Source organism: Octodon degus, unplaced genomic scaffold, assembly GCF_000260255.1.
Source record: "Octodon degus isolate 3935 unplaced genomic scaffold, OctDeg1.0 scaffold00040, whole genome shotgun sequence".
Lineage (NCBI taxonomy): Eukaryota > Metazoa > Chordata > Mammalia > Rodentia > Octodontidae > Octodon > Octodon degus.
Window position 1 is genome coordinate 9,915,393 of NW_004524616.1, and position 13,300 is coordinate 9,928,692.

The 13,300-nt window shown below is 37.0% G+C and overlaps 1 pseudogene; it reads right to left on the minus strand.

Annotated features, from left to right (window-relative positions):
- Positions 1-12,258: 12,258 nt before the first annotated feature.
- Positions 12,259-12,845, minus strand: LOC105742184 (annotated as a pseudogene).
- Between the last annotated feature and the right edge of the window lie 455 nt (positions 12,846-13,300).

Genomic DNA, 13,300 nt, shown 5'->3' on the forward strand with positions numbered 1-13,300 from the left:
GAATCTTAAGATCCAGCCAAGATTTTATTATCCTGAAAGGCATGTGTGTGTGGCACGGGCAGCTACAGCCCACCAGCCAGAGTGTCATGTGCTATGAGATGGATGGCATCTTGGGGGTGTTGCTGTCTTCACCTTTCAGCACATACTGGGACACAGTGCTTAACAGAAGAGGTGACATTGCCCTCCTTACCACCCCACATATATGCACTCCATGTACACACAGATATGCACATACAATGCCAGTGATGTGTCCTTGCTGCACTCTTGAAATCTCCTGTTTACTTGTTTACACAAAAATATGGCCCTTCAGCCCAAAAAGAGATAAACTGCACATTTCCAGGGGAAAGGAAGCCCGTATAGAACCAGAAAAACAAAGGTAACATAGTACCTTCTTTTTTAAGGTACCAAGGATTAAATCCAGGGCTTTCTACCACTAAGCTATACCCACAGTCCTTTTTTAATCATCTCACCCTCCAAACTGAGTACCTGGAATTACAGGTCTTTTTCATCATGCCAGCCTAGTCTGGGCTCTTAAAGTCAAATGCTACTGGCTTAGCAGCAGACAAAAATAGTAAGAAACATTCCTATTGAACCAGCTTCTCTGTGGTCAAATCAAGGGGAATGTGGATATTATAGAACTGTCTCTGAGTGTGCATTTTAGAAAGTAGAAGAACTTAGCCAGGATTTTAAGTAGTTCTCAGGGATATAGCCCCTGCTCATGAGCCACGCTGATGGTATAGCCCACAGGAGTGGAGAATGATAAGGGCAGGAGAGGGCGGGGCAGTCTCTTCAGAGTTAGATGCATTTGAAATTGTGGGTAAAAGCAAGGAGGATTTCTTAGCCCTCTAAATCAAGTTGCTGCTATATGATAGGGAGAATCACTAGGCTACAGACAGAGGAGACTGAAAAATATGGTGAGTCCCTAAATTAAAAAAGCTTACTTATTTCTCCGGGGACAAGCAAGCAGGTGCTCAGAATTCTGGGTAACTAGCTTGGCCAGAGGAAGTGAAATACCCAGCCCATTCCCAGAAATAAGGGACCAGCAACTGGTGTGGAAATGCGCAGGATCTTAGGTAACTGGCTTGGCCAGAGGGATCCAGGTGCCTGGCCTATCACCTGACATGAAATGAAGCACCTGGAATTTGGCAATGACTGGCCAGAGGAACACAAGGTAAATCTTTACACTCTAACAAGGGGAAAGATTTTATATGCAAGCCCCCAGTTTACAATTTGCTCTATTATACAACTATAGATTTTGCTCCTATGGTCTGAAATAAAAAAACCAATCCTTACCAAAGTTTTTCAATTTCTAAATTTTGCTTGATGTTATTATTAACAGTACTACTATAGCTAGGATATAATATCTGTTTTAACCACTTGTTCTCCCTTGGGTAATAACATTGGGAAGTGCTGGGGTAATAATTTCACCAAAGGGCTACACCTAAAAATGGAGGCCAGTGCCAAATGGAAATCAACATAGCACTCTCAATTAATTGGGAAGGCAGGATCTTGAGACAGACACGAACCAAGAATCTCCAACACACAGAATATATCCCTGATGAGCAGACTCTTCTGAGAGTGGTCTTGATGTTAGTGATATACTACCTACTATCAAAATATCACAGGAATTATTACAGAAATCAACGAGTTCTTTCTGAAATAGAAAATGACAAGATGGAGGAGCAAAATGCAATCTCAGGCTCCCAGCCAACTCAGAACAAGTCCAGGAGACATCATCATAGAAATTAGAAGTCACACACCTGAAATCTCTTCAGTAATTGCAACTGAAGTAAAAAAACAACTCCAGATGGGTGTGGAGGAAATCAGGCCAAAAATAATCTCTCAGAGTCATGGCACTAAAGTGTGGGTGCTGAGCACCTTGCTCAGTCTCCCAGATTTTTTGGCCACCTGCTGTGACTTCTACTGGCTACATGGGGAGGACTTTGCAAGACTTTGAAGCCAGGCAAATGGTTATGTTGTGGGAGGAAGCCAGGGATGGGATGGGATAGAATCGAGAAGAGGTCTGAAAGAAGTGGCCTCAGCCAACTACAATGACCCACAGCCTCCCTGCTTAGCTCCAGACCCTGAAGATTTGCTTGTGTTTGGAGCCATGGAGCCCAGCAGCCAGAGCACCCAACTCCAGTTGGGTGGGCTGCACCCAGAAGGAGCCTTGGAACCCATCAGTCAGTGAGTACCAGTGGGTCCACTCCATTTGGCAGGCCACACCCAGAAGGAGCCACAGAGCCCCACAGCCAATGGGGCCCAGTAGGTCCACTCCACTTTGTTGGGCCACACCAGAAGGAACCACAGAGTCTAGCAGCCAGCAGAGCCCACTGGGTACACTTTGATAGGACACAGCAGGAAGGAACTGAGCACAACAGCCAGACGCAGGTCAGGCCTGGCCAGTTGAGTTCGAGTTTTGTAGATCTAGATCTGGTGAGCTGAGGAATACTATTAGGCCCTGTAGGGAAAAGAATGAGGCTCAGACCTATGGGGGCATCCTTCCAGGCAGACTAACTCACCCCAGTTACCTTCTGCCACTTCAGGTACATGAAGGGGTGGTGCCCAGACAGAACTCAGGGGAACTAACTTAAATACAAATTCCCAATTAAACAACTGCTTTGTTATACAGCTATAATGCTTACCCTTATGGTCTAAAGTACAAATCTATTAGTTACAAAAGTTTGTCAATTTCTAAATTTCACTACCTGTTATTAGTATTGCTAATTGTACTACTGTAAATAGGAAATCATATGTGCTTTAACCACATGTTCTCCCATGGGTAATAATATCTAGAGGTGCTTGGGTAATAACCTTACCAAAGCCCTGTACCAAAGGATGGAGGACAGTGCCAAACAGAAACCAATATCTTACTCTCAATCAATAGAGAAGCCCAAATTTTGGGACACACACAAAACAAGAATCTCTGACACTGGAGAGATACGCAAGAACAGGCTCTTCATAGGGAGGATCTGATGGCAGTGATATGGCTACCTGCTGTCAAAGTTTTGCAAAAAGGTATTGCAGAAATAAAAATAAAGCGTTGTCTTTGAAATAGAAAATGACAACAAGAAGGAGCCAAATGCATTCTCAGGCTCCAAGCCCACCCAGAACAAACCTAAGAGCACAAAAGAAATTGGAAGCTACACACCTGAAATCTCTGAAATAATAGCAACTGAAGTAAAGAAACAATGGCAGAAGGGTATAGAGGAAGTCAGATCAGAGCTATTCTCCTAGGTAGAAAAAGAAATGATAACTTAAATGAAGAATTACTAAGCATTTCTAAAGAAGACACTGATAAAAAAAATAGAGAATAGAAAAATGATGGAAACCTTTAATGAGCAATATAGGCAAGAAATAGAATGGATATAGCAGATTCAAAGAGATATATAAGAAATTAAAAACTCCATCACAAGTTGTCAAAACTGTTTGAGTGAAAGTGAAGATAGACTTTCCAACCTTGAGGACACTGTTACATCTAGAGAAAAGATAAGGAAAGATCTGTTAAAAACAGCTAGGATCCAGGAGATAATAATTCAACAACTGCAAGATGATGCAAAGATCAACAACATAAGATTAACAGGCATCAATGAGAAAGAAGGCACAAACACAAATGATGTAAAAATAATATGAGGAGAAGTAATAGCAGAAAATTTCCCAAATATGGAGAAACTATCTAACATTCACATAAGTGAGGCATATAGAACCTAAATGGTATCAACCCAATTAAAACTATACCCAGACATAAAATAATCAAGATCCCAGAAATTCAGCACAAGAACAACACACTAAAAGCCACTGGAGAAAAGAAACAGATCACATTTAAAGTAAAATCCATCAGCATAACAGCAGAATTCTCCTCATAAACCATCAAGTCAAGAAGAGCATGGAACAAAGTACTTCAAGGTCTATAAGAAAGCAAATTCCAACTCAGACTGATATGCCCTGCAAAACTCTCTTTCAAGTTTAGTGAAGAAGTAAAATACTTCCATGACAGAGAACAACTAAAAAATAAACAAAAAGAAAAACTAAAGAAATTCACGACCACCAAACCAAATCAAACCTATACAGAGTACTAGAACATTCTAGAAAGGGATCAAAATGACCACAATTTTAAGAATGACAATAGAAAAAACCCACAAACAGAGTAAACAATTAAACACAGAAGAAATGTAGGGAACCAACAAGAAAATAACATGACAAACATGTCAATACATATTAATTATAACCACCAATGTAAATGGATTCAATTCACCAATTAAAAGAAATAGATTAAAAGAATAGATTGAGAAACAAAATCCAGCAATATGTTGTATACAAGAAACACATTTAATCCATAAAGAAGTTCATAGGCTGAAAGTCAAATGATGGAAAACAATACTTAATGCTCCAAGACCTCAGAAGAAAAAGGGGATAGCTATCCTGTTTACAGACACCCTGAACTTCAAACCAAGAATGATCAAATGAGATAAAGAAGGTCACTATATACTGCTTAAGGAAAAAAATAAAAAAAATAAGAGATAATAGTTATAAATATATATGCACCAAATATGGAAGCACCCAACTATATAAGACAAATTTTAATGGACATGAAAACTCTAATAACCAATATAACAATCTTACTAGGGGACCTTAGTGCTCCTTATTCCAAAAAGATAGATCAAGCAGACAAATTAGCAAAGAGGTAGCAGAACTGAAGCAAATCTTTGAACAAATGAACTTAGTGGACATATACAGAGTGTTCCACCCAACAACATTGAATACACATTCTTTTCAGCTGCACATGGTATGTTTTATAAAATAGACCACATACTAGTCCATAGGTCATGCTGAAGTATATATAAGAATGGAAATTATCCAATGCATATTATCTGACCACAGTTGAAACTGGAAATTAATAACAAAAGAAACCACAAAAAGCCCATAAACATATGAAAATTAAATAAGATCCTTCTCAACAACCAATGGGTTACAGATAAAATTAAACAAGAAATTAAAAAATATTTATAATCTAATGAAAATACAAGCACAACTTAACAGAATTTGTGGATTGCAATAAAACAGTTCTCAGAGGGAAATTTATAGTGGTTAACTCACACATCAGGAAAACAGAAAACAAATACCCTAATGCTGCACCTCAAGCTTCTAGAAAAATAAGAGCAAACCAAGCCCAAAGCTCAAAGATGGGAGGAAATTATAAAGACTAAAGCAGAAATTAATGCTATTGATACAAAGAAAACAACACAAAGAATTAAAGAATCAAAAAGCTGATTCTCTGAAAGATTAAATAAAATTGATACACCCTTAGCCAACCTCCTCAAAAAGAGGAAAGAAAAAATTCAAATTCAAGCAATAAGGAATGAAAAGGGCAAAATTACTTTGGTTCCTGTGGAAATTCAGAAGATCATCAATAGCTATTTTGAAAATCTTTACTCTCATAGAATCGATGACTCAGAGGAAATGGACAGATTCCTAGAAAGGTACAAATTACCAAAACTGAATTAAGAAGATATAGAAACACTGAATAACCCAGTATGAGTCAATGAAATTGAAAATGTAATAAACAATTTACTGACAAAGAAAAGCCCTGGTCCTGATGGATTCACAGTTGAATTCTACAAAAAATTTAGAGAAGATTTAATCCCAATACTTCTCAAACTCTTCAATGAAACTGAAAAGAAAGCATTACTCCCCAAATCATTCCTCAAGGCAAGTATTATACTGATACCAAAACTGGAGAAAGGTTCAGCTAGAAAAGAGAATCACAGGCTTTTGACTTTAATTTAGTGTCTGGTGGTAGACCTGGATCTAGTTTTAGTTTTGGGCATGTGGAAAGCCAGGATTTCCGGTATCACTTGTTAAAAAGGCTATCTTTCTTCCAATGAGCATTTTTGGCCTCTTTTTCAAAGATAAGGTGGCTGAATGTGTTTGTAGTTGTGTCTTCATCTTGTAATCTGTTCCATTTATCTTCTCGTCTGTATTTTTGCCAGTACCATGCTGATTTTATCACATCTTTGTAGTATAATTTCAAGCCAGGGATTGTGATATGTCGTGCCTTAACTTTCTTGGCCGGGGTTGCCTTTGCTATTCTACATCTCTTCTGGTTCCAAATGAATTTTAGAAATGTTTTCTCTAGATCTGTCAAGTATGCTGATGGTATTTTGATCAGGATTTTATTAAACCTGTATAAACACTTTGGGAGTATATCCACATTCACAGTATTGGTTCTTCCTGTGCTGGAGCAAGGAATATCTTTCCATTTTTCTGAAATCCTCTTAGATATCTTTTTTCAAAGTTCTATAATTTTCACTGTATAAATCTTTTACTTATTTTGTGAGATTGTTTCCTAAGTATTTTAATTTTTTGGATGTTATTGTGAAAGGTGTGTTTTCCCTAATTTCTCTCTCAGTGCATTCATTGTTTGTGTACAGACATGCTATTGATTTTTGAATATTGACTTTGTATCCTGTTATGCTTTTGAATTTGTTTATAAAATTTATAAATCTCTTGGCAGAATTTTGGGGGTCTGTATGTAGAGTATCATCTCATCTGCAAATAATGATAGTTTTACTTCTTGTTTCCAATTATTATTCCTTTTATTTCTCTCTCTTGTCTGATTTCTGTGGCTAATATTTTCTTATCTATATTCAGTAGGAGTGGTGGCAATTGATATACTTGTCTTGTTCCTGATTTTAAAGTGAAGACTTTCGATTTTTGTATTTAGTATAATATTGGCTGTTGGTTTGTTATAGGTGGCTTTTGTCAGGTGGCTTTACAAATGTAAAGACAATCTGTTCAAATTTTCTGTAGTTTTTTTTATCATAAATAAGTGTAGGACTTTGTATAAAAATGAATTTTTTTCTGCATCTTTTGAGATGATCATGTGATTTTTGTCTTTGGCTCTGTTGACATGGTGTATTACATTTATAAACTTGCATATATTGAACCAGCCACCATCCCAGCATCGTGGAATGAATCCCACTTGGTTTTGATGTATAATTTTCTTGATGATTTGCTGCATTGTTTGCTAGCATTTTATTGAAAATTTTTGCAACTATGTTCATGAAGGAGATTGACTTGTATTTTTTTTTTCAGTTGGGTCTTTCTTGGATTTTGGTATCAGTTTAATACTTGCCCCCAGGAATGAGTTTGGGAGAATTGCTTCCTTTTCTATTTCATTGAAGAGTTTTAGAAAAGTTGACACTAAATCTTCCTGAATTTCTTGTAGAATTCAGCTATGAATCCATCAGGACCTGGGCTTTTCTTTCTTGGTAGGATTTTTTTTTTTATTACATTTTCAGTTTTTTTTCACTGGCATTTTGTTATTCAGAATTTTCTTTTTTTTTTCTTTTCTTTTTTTAATTTTTTTTCTTCAGTACTAGGCATTGAACTCGGGACCTTGAACTTGCCAAGCACGTGCTTATGCCACTGAGCTATATCCCTAGCCCTAGTTATTCAGAATTTTTACATCTTCTTGATTTAGCTCTGATAATTTGTATGTATCTAAGAGTCTGTCCATTTCTTCTGCATTTTCCATCTTCTGAGAGTAATGATTATTGAAGTAATATTGATAATCTTATGAATTTCTATATGTTCTGTAATGATTTTGCCCTGTTCATTCCTTATTTCATGAATTTGAATTTTTCTATCCTTTTTCTGATTAGTTTGGCTAGGGGTTTATCAGTATTATTCATTTTTTGAAAGAACTGACTGTTTGATTCATTAATTCTTTGTATGGTTTTTCCCCATTTCATTAATTTTGGCTCTGATTTGTATTATTTCCTGCCTTCTTTTGGCTTTGGGCTTGACTTGCTCTTCTTTTTCTAGGAACTTGAGGTGCAGCATAAGATTGTTTATTTGGGCTCATTCTGTTTTCCTGTTGTGAGAATTTGCCAAAATAAATTTCCCTTTTAAGACAGCTCTCATTGTATCCCAAAGGTTGTGGTAAGTTGTATCTGCATTTGCTTGATTGCAAATATTGTTTAATAACTTTTTAAATTTTACCTAAGACCTATTGATTTTACAGGAGGATGTAATTTAATTTCCATGTATTTATGGGGGGTTTGTAATTTCTTTTGTTATTTTGTTTATGTATTTATTTATTTTTAATGTATTTCGTACAAGGTCTCACTACACAGCCAAACTCGGTCACTGGTTTTACACACCTGAAGGTGGAGCCAGCATGGCATGTGGTACTTGGGATCGAACCCCGGTCCCTGCGCTTGCCTAAGCAGGCACTTAGTTTGCTGAGGTATCTTGCCACCCCAATTTGTTTTTTTAATAATTTTCAGCTTGTTGCATTATGGTCAGATAATATGCATTGGATAATTTCAATTCCTTTGTGTTTATTCAAGCATGCTCTATGTGCTTGTATATAGTCTATTTTGGAGAATATCCTGTGTGCAGCTGAAAAGAATGTGTTTTCTGATGTTGGGTAGAACACTCTTTAAAGTCCATTTCTTCTCAAGTTTGGTTTACTTTTGTTATTCTTTTCTGATTTTTTGTCTAGTTTATCTATCTCTTTTTGAAAATGAGGTGTTGAAAATCCCTCATCACATTTTTTTATTGCTCATTTGATTTTTCATGTCTGTTAAAATTTGTCCTATGTTGTTGGTTGCTCCTACATTGTGATTGTTATCTATTTCTCTTGCAGTCTTTCTTTATCAAGTCTGTAGTGATCTTCTTTATCTCTTTTAAACAGTGTTGATTTGAAGTTGACATTGTTAGCAAACAGAATAGCTAACCTCTCTTTTTTCTGGGTTCCTATGGCATGGGGTATTACTTTTCACCCTTTTACTTTGAGCCTATGAATTTCCTTTTGAGTTAAATGTGCTTCTTATATACAGTATATTGTTGGATTTTGTTACTTGATGCACTCTACCAGTGTGCTTCTTTTGACTGGTGAATTGAGGCCATTTACATTAATGGTTATAACTGATATGCATTGGCTTATCTTTATCATGTTACTTTCCTGCTGTAAGTCCTCTACTTTTCCCCTGTGTTTAGCTGCTTTCTCTGCTTTGTAGTTCCTTTCTATTTTTCTTGAAGTTGTGGCCATTTTTACATCTTTTTAGAATATTTTTCAGTACTCTTTGTAGGTTTGGTTTAGTAGGCATCCATTTCTTCAGTTGTTCTTTGTCATGGAAGTATCTTATCTGTCCATTAAATTTGATAGGTAGTTTTGCAGGGTTCATCCTTCTGGGTTTGAAGTTGTTTTCTTTCAGGACTTGAAATACTTCACTCTGAACTCCTCTTGATATGGTGGTTTGTGTTGACAAGTCTACTATGACTCTAATGGACTTTCCATTATAAGTGATCTGGTTCTTTCCTCTAATATCTTTTAATATGTTGTTCTTATGCTAAATTTCTGGGATCTTGATTATTATATGTCTAGGTGTTGATATATTTTAATTATAGCTTATTGGAACCTACATGCCTCACTTAACTATATGTCAGATTCTTGTCCATGATTGAGAAATTTTCTGCTACTACTCCTGTAAGTAGCCTTTTCATGTCATTTGTGTCGACTCCTTTTTTGTTGACACCTATGAATCATGTAACATTTTCTTTTGCATCCTGTTGCAGCTGTTTAATTGTTATTTCCTTGTTCCTTGTTATTTTAAAGAGATTTTCCTTTCATGCTGTCTAGCTGCAATGCTGTCTTCAAGGTCTGAAAATCTATCTTCAGTTTTGTTCAAGTGTTTTTCCCAGCTTTCAATGGAATTCTTAATTTCCTGGATATCTGTTTGAACCTCTTTTATGCATTTTGGTTCTTTCCTGTATTGTTCATTCAATGTTTTCATCATGTTTCTATTATCCTCTATTTTTTAATCTATATCTTCTTTTAATATGCTGAACAATTTTTTTTTTCAGAACCGGGGATTAAACTCAGGCCCTTGCACTTGCCAGGGAAGTGCTTATTCTACTGAGCTATCTCCCCAGACCCCTATGCTGAGCAATTCTTTCATGATTATTACCTTTTCTTTTTTTTACCTGAGAGTTTTTCTGATCTGATTTCTTCTATACCCTGATGGAGATTTTTGCTGTTGTTTTCACTTCAGTTGCTATCATTTCTAAACTTTCAGATGCATAACTTCCAAGTTCCTCTATGACCATGTTTCCTGAACTTGTTCTGGGTGGGCTGGAGGGCTGAGATTGCCTTTTGCTCCTTTGTTTTGACATTTTTGAAGCGCCCAATGTTTATCCTGACTCAGCAGTGATGGTAGGGGGAGGGGCAGAGTGCACCCCATGGTTTAGTAAGGCTCCTGTGACAGATGGACGGTGGTGTAGACTCACTAAAGCTTCTGCTCTGCAGCATTCAGCATGGCCTCTGTTACAGTTAAGGGTGTGAGATGCAGTTCACAAAGTTTCCGACAATGATGGGGGCCAGCTTGAGCTGCCTACGGCTCTTTCCATGGTGGTGGTGGGGCAGGATAGGATTTACCAAGACTCCTGTGACCAATGGGGGGCAGGCCATAGCTCATTAAATCTCCCATGATTATGGTGGCTGTGGGGCAGAACTCATCTGGTCTGGTGTCTGCCTGCCTTGCCCGTTTCATTTTTTAAACTTAGAAGACCAGTTAAATAATCTATTTCATTTCTTACTACATTTTGATAGTTCGTGCTTTTTAAGGAATTGATCTATTTCATGCACATTATCAAATTTCGATTCGTACAGTTCAGGTTTTGTTTTTTTTTTTTTTTTTTATTCATTTGTTCATGTGTTTTTTTCAGTGCTGGAGATAAAGCCCAAGGCTTAATACATGTAGACCAGCTGTGTACCAATGAGCTGTACTCTCAGCCTCCCATATTCTCTTAGCCCCTGATGTTTATGTCCCTTACATTTATATGTAATGACTTCTCTCTAGGTTTAGTTCTGTCATTTTATTTCTTATTTTCTGTTTATTCTTTGCATTGTTTTCTTTTTCTTGCCTTCATTTGGGTTGAATACTTTTAGGAATTCAATGTGAATTTCTCTGTATCACATTTAGTGTATTTCTATATATAGCTTTTTTAGTGGTCACTCTAGATGTCACAGATGGGAAAGTAGTACACATTTTCTAAAGCAGTTTTCTTAATCATGTATTGATTTTTTAAAAAATATTTTAAAACTCATTTATTTATTTTAACAAAAAGAACACTTTATTTTATTTTATTTTTTTTAGGTCTGACATGATTAAAGCTTAATTTTTGCATAATGATTCTATTTTCTACCCAGGTAAAGTAATATTAATTATATTTCATTCATTCTGTTGTTTATTCACCCTCCCATTTCTCACTTATTATTTCATTTAACTATTTACATTTGAAGAATGTTTTAAAACAGAGGTCAACTAACTATGAAGTCCAAGGACCAAACCCAAACACCATCTAAGTTTTATGGCTTTCCAGCCTATAGTGGCTTTTAAACTTTCAAGTGGTATTTATTATTTATTTATTTATTTTTTGTGGGACCAGGGATTGAACTCAGGACCCTGTATTCACCAGGCAAGCACTTATTCTGCTGAGCTATCTCCCTGGCCCCTTACTATTTTTTAAAATAACAATTTGTAATCAAAACTTTAATCTGAAAGAGTCTCACAAAACATATTACAAATGACGGCATGAAAAAAAAAATCTTGCACAATAACACAAAAGTTCAGCTCTACAATGTAGCCTTAAACTGGTGGGACATCCATTTTTGATATTTCAGGTTTCCAAATAAAGATACAAACAGCTATATACTTGTACACAGCATCACAGAAGGAACGTTTGTGGCCTAGCAGAGGTAAACTCTTGAAATTTACCTGATTCCATACCAACCAGGAAACCTCTGCCCAGGATAAAGACCAGTTCCATTTTCAAAACCACACTCACCTAGTTTTGCCCGCGGCCTTGATCTGTACCTGGTCGCACATCTGTACACTATTATCTTAGCTATAAAACAGGTCTTGTTCAATTTTTACCAGTTTTGTTTCTGTAACATTAGAACATCACACTTTAGGCAGAGTTTAGAGGTTTATTTTCAGTCTGTGCAAGATGAAAGTTCAAAACAAATTTAATTTTGCTTAAGGAAACATTGTAAAGTAACAATTCTTGATATTACATGCCTCATATGATCCATCTCAAACCAGAGAGAATGACATTGTTGTGTCACTATTCCAAGACACAAGGCGAACAACTAAAACATCTTAAGAATGTATCAAGCTTATGAAGTCTCAAACAAAACTTGGATTTTCTGTACATACTCCTGTCAGTGAAGCTAATTCCAGTACACCACTTCTCCTGCAAACTGATCTTCTATTTCCTTTCATTTGACCTAGATCGGCTGTGAGACCTAGAGAAGGATCGGGACGGCTTGTGATTTCTCTCCCTAGACAGTGATCTCTCTCTTTTCCTATCTCAAGTTAAAGATCTGCTTTTGCTGCAAGAAATACTTCATGGAGATCTGCGGCAAGGCAGAGGAATCCTCCTATGATAATCATCTCAAGGGTAATAATCCCAAGAAGGAGGAGGCTACGATTTCGACTTCTTTTTTCACCATTGGATAGTTCCACTCTGACACGGCAGCCACAAAATGTTCTTCCATCTAGCTCTTGGACAGCATCTGCTGCATCTCGGAGATCCTCAAATTCAACAAAAGCAAAGCCATGAGGGTTTCTAGCAACCCACACACTCCACAGTGGTCCATAATAGCCGAAACCGTTTCAGCTCAGTCTTGTTGCTATTGTTGCCAAGACTCCCTACATAAACTTTACAGTTCAATGGGCAGGAATCATGATGCATCTCAAGATCTGGGGTTATAAAAGCGGAGGTTCAAAACCACACATGTCCAGTGGATCTTCTCACTCCCTTCCAACTCAGCTCCTCTACACAGTCAGTTATCCGGCATCCACAAAATAGCCTATTTATTTATTTTGTACAGGGTTTCAGTACACAGCTCAAACTTGAAGTGATCCTCTTGTCTCAACCTCCCCAGCACTGGGATTACAGGTGTGCACCACCTCCTACAGTTTCAGTGGCTGGCACAGCATGCCGTGGGTTCCAGTGTTGGCATGGCATGTGGTACCAGGGATCGAACTTGGGTCCTTGCACTTGCTAGACAGACACTTAGACTGCTGAGCCATTTCCCAAGCCCGCAAATGTGAATTATTTTTAAGTGAAAGGAGTACAATTATAGTTTTATTGCCCAATTTATTGGTACTCTGATGAACTCTTTCAAAGCAATGGAATGTAGAGTTTATTAAATACTCTATAACAGGGAAAAATTTAAGTTACTTATTTTATCAACTATTATGATGCCTTTTTATTCCAACATGAC